This window comes from Schistocerca americana, chromosome 10 (genome assembly GCF_021461395.2).
Source record: "Schistocerca americana isolate TAMUIC-IGC-003095 chromosome 10, iqSchAmer2.1, whole genome shotgun sequence".
Lineage (NCBI taxonomy): Eukaryota > Metazoa > Arthropoda > Insecta > Orthoptera > Acrididae > Schistocerca > Schistocerca americana.
Genome location: NC_060128.1, coordinates 88,014,748 through 88,019,066, shown reverse-complemented (window position 1 = coordinate 88,019,066; position 4,319 = coordinate 88,014,748). Strand labels below are relative to the sequence as shown.

Below are 4,319 nucleotides of genomic sequence, written 5' to 3'. Positions count from 1 at the left end.
CACACACACACACACACACACACACACACACACACACACACACACAGTCACATCTGCGGCCAGTGGCTCGCGCCGAGACGGCGAGGGTGAGAAAAGGTGTCCCACCCCACACACACATGCACGGGGGAAAGAGCCAGGCAGGAAGTAGGGAGGGATACGGAAATAAAAAGGAGAGCAGCGGGGGTCTGCCCCTCGAGACGGACCGCGGCTAGGTAACACCTTTTCCATGTCGGGGTGTGGCCCGCGAAAATTTCCCTATATCCACCCCCTTACGCCCCCGCCTCAGAAAGAGAAAACAGAGCGCCGGCCTCGGGCTCGGACCGCCACCCCCGCACCCCTCACCGCCACCCCACTTTTTTTCGCCACCCCTTCCCAGAGGAGCGCACCCTTTTCTCATTCTGGCCCGGCCGGGGTGCGGCATAAAACTCTGGCTTGCGCGCCGGCCGGCCGCTGTTTGCCCAGTGAATATGTCTCGGTTTCCGGCTTAATGAAAGAAGTAATATACGCGGGCGGCGGCCGTGCGTCTGCCGTGAAATAAGGTGGCCCGAGCGGGGATTAAGCCGCCTGCTTAGCCCCCCGGCGGCTAACAGGTTTTCCAGCCGGATTACAATAGAAAGAGCGCACGTCTCTGTCACGGCGACACACACGCACGTCTCTCCCCAGCGTCCGCTACACTCCACGTCTTCTTCTGCCTCCTCTGCACTCTTCCGTCTTTCCTAACACACGTCTCCATTCACTGCAAATTCAGGTCTAGCTACTAGAATTAAACCCATTGTACCACGCCATCTTTGTACTCGATAAAATTTTTATTCATTTTTGGAGTGGCCTGAACCTAAAAATTAAACTAAACGCCGTCCGAACAGGCTTTGGAAGGCCCAACGGTACCGACCGGCCGCCGTGTCATCCTCAGCACACAGGCGTCACTGGATGCGGATATGGAGGGGCATGTGGTCAGCACACCGCTCTCCCGGCCGTATATTAGTTTGCGAGACCGGAGCCGCTACTTCTCAATCAAGTAGCTCTCCCCAATTTGCCTCACAAGGGCTGGGTGCACCCCACTAGCCAACAACGCTCGGCAGTCCGGATGGTCACCCATCCAAATGCCAGCCCAGCCCGACAGCGCTGAACTTCGGTGATCTGACGGGCAAGGCTATTGGCGTTTTGAACCTACCGACGTCTGAAGTCAGCTTCGACCAGTGATGTAATGAAACTGCGACATTACACGACGGCAGAGATAGAAGACTGACCGAGAAACCGAACCTACCGATAACACACTTTTCCTTTCATCCATGAATTGGGAAAGGTGGCGTACACACCCCAGTGTCGATAACACTCCACCTGCTCTTCTGCCTCTTCCTGTGCAATTTTTGCGTTTTCTCTGTAACTGCAAATTCAAAGGTTGCTGCTATTGGGTTGGGTTGTTGTTCGGGAGGAGGAGACACGACAGCAAGGTCATCCGTCTCATCGGATTAAGGAAGGACGTGGAAGGAAGTCGCCCGTGTCCTTTCAAAGGAACCATCCCGGCATTTGCCTGGACCGATTTAGGGAGATCACGGAAAACCTAACTCAGGATGGCCGGATAAGGGTCGTCTTTCCGAATGCGAGTCCGGTTGCTGCTATCACGAAATCGTTGCATCACAGCTTCTTTTTTTTACTCGATCAAGGTTTTATTCAGTTTTACGGTAGCCTAAGCCTTGCACCAATATCAAAAGCTCAGATGGCAACCCAGTTCTAAGCAAAGAAGGGAAAGCAGAAAGGTGGAAGACGTATATAGAGGGTCTATAGAAGGGCGATGTTCTTGAGAACAATATTATGGAAATGGAAGAGGATGTAGATGAAGGTGAAATGGGAGATGTGATACTGCGGGAAGAATTTGACAGAGCACTGAAAGACCTGAGTCGAAACAAGGCCCCCGGAGTAGACAACATTCCATTAGAACTACTGATAGCCTTGGGAGAGCACTGACAAAACTCTACTATCTGGTGAGCAAGATGTATGAGACAAGCGAAATACCCTCAGACTTCAAGAAGAATATAATAATTCCAATCCCAAAGAACTATCAGTTTAATAAGCCACAGCTGCAAAATACTAACGCGAATTCTTTACAGACGAATGGAAAAACTGGTAGAAGCCGACCGTAGAAATGTTGGAACACCTGAGGCGATACTGACCCTACGACTTATCTCAGAAAATAGATTAAGGAAAGGCAAACCTACGTTTCTAGCATTTGTAGACGTAGAGAAAGCTTTTGATAATGTTGACTGGAGTAATCTCTTTCAAATTCTAAAGGTGGCAGGGGTAAAATACAGGGAGCGAAAGGCTATTTACAATTTGTTTAGAAACCAGATGGCAGTTATAAGAGTCGAGGGACATGAAGCAGTGGTTGGGAAGGAAGTGAGACAGGGTTGTAGCCTCTCCCCGATGTTATTCAATATGTGTATTGAGCAAGCAGTAAACGAAATAAAAACTTTGAGGTTCGCCGATGACATTGTGTCAGAGACAGCAAAGGACCTGGAAGAGCAGTTGAACATAATGGATGTCTTGACAGGGGATATAAGATGAACATCAACAAAAGCAAAACGAGAATAATGGAATGTAGTCATATTAAATCGGGTGATGCTGAGGGAATTAGATTAGGGAATGAGACGCTTAAAGTAGTAAATGAGTATTACTATTTGGGGAGCAAAATAACTGATCATGGTCGAAGTAGAGAGGATATAAAATGTAGACTGGCAATGGCAAGGAAAGCATTTCTGAAGAACAGAAATTTGTTAACATCAAGTATAGATTTAAGTGTCAGGAAGCCGTTTCTCAAAGTACTTGTATGGAGTGTAGCGACGTATGGAAGTGAAACGTGAACGATAAACAGTTTAAACAAGAAGAGAATAGAAGCCTTCGAAATGTGGTGCTACAGAAGAATGCTGAATGTTAGATGGGTAGATCACGTAACTAATGAGGAGGTATTGAATAGAATTGGAGAGAAGAGAAATTTGTGGCACAACTTGACTAGAAGAAGAGATCGGTTGGTAGGGCATATTCTGAAGCATCAAGGGATCACCAATTTAGTGTTGGAGGGCAGCGTGGAGGGTAAAAATCGTAGAGGGAGACCAAGAGATGAATAAATTAAGATGTAGGTTGCACTAGATACTGGGAGATGAAGAACCCACACCGCCCTCCCGGCCGTAAGTTTACGAGACCGGAGCCGCTACTTCTCAGTCAAGTAGCTCCTTACTTTGCCTCACAAGGGCTGAGTGCACCCCGCTTGCCAACAGCGCTCGGCAGACCGGGTGGTCACCCATCCAAATGCTGGCCCAGCCCGACAGCGCTTAACTTCGGTGATCTGACGAGAACAGGTGTTACCACTGCGGCAAGGCTGTTGTCGGTTTGAACCTACCTACGTCTAAAGTCAGCTTCGACCAGTGATGTAATGAAACTGCGACATTACACGACGGCAGAGATAGAAGACTGACCGAGAAACTGAACCTACCGATAACACACTTTTCTTTTAATCCGTGAATAGGGAAAGGTGGCATACACATCCCAGTGTTGACAACACTCCACTTGCTCTTCTGCCCGTTCCTGTGCAATTTTGCGCCTTCTCTGTAACTCTCGTCCTTTTTCTGCAAATTCAAAGGTTGCTGGTACTGGGTCGGGTTCTTGTGAGGGAGAAGACCTGACAGCAAGGTCATCCGTCTCATGGGATTAGAGACGGATGGGGAAGGAAGTCGGCCCAATTTTCTAAAAATATCAAGTGACACGCAGTGCTGAAGTGTTTTGGGACCTGTGGACTAGAGAAATGTGTGGCTGTTGAGAAACTATCCGAACATTGTATTTCAATTATTTTAAGTCCTTTCGCACAAACTTTGTGCTGTCTGGACTGCTCGTGGCATTTCGCAACTGACTAGAGATTCCTTTCGATGATTTATTGTGGTTTTCTGTAAGTTCCCTGGGTAATGCTCGACGGTCACTGCCCGTCAGTTTATGAGATCTGCCTGGTCTCGGTTTCACTGTGTTTCTTCCTTCTCGTTTCCATCTCACAAAAATATCGCCAACAGTCGACTTTGGAAGCCCTTAGAACGGTTCAGATTCGTTAATGATTATGTTAATCAGATGACTGAATGACTAGTAGACGTTCTAAGTCACTGAGCTCTCCTGACCGACCCGCTATGCTGTCACTTTTTCTCTCCTTCCAACACAATACGCCCCACCTCCTTTTTGTATTGGTGGGTATGTCTTTGCTGACATCTAGAGGTCAATTCCGCATAGCTTACGGGCGTGAGGGTACTTTTTTGATTTGATTGTTCACTAACGAACATGGC

At 48.1% G+C, this 4,319-nt stretch overlaps 1 pseudogene; it reads right to left on the bottom strand.

Annotated features, from left to right (window-relative positions):
* Positions 1-3,263: 3,263 nt before the first annotated feature.
* Positions 3,264-3,381, bottom strand: LOC124552826 (annotated as a pseudogene).
* Between the last annotated feature and the right edge of the window lie 938 nt (positions 3,382-4,319).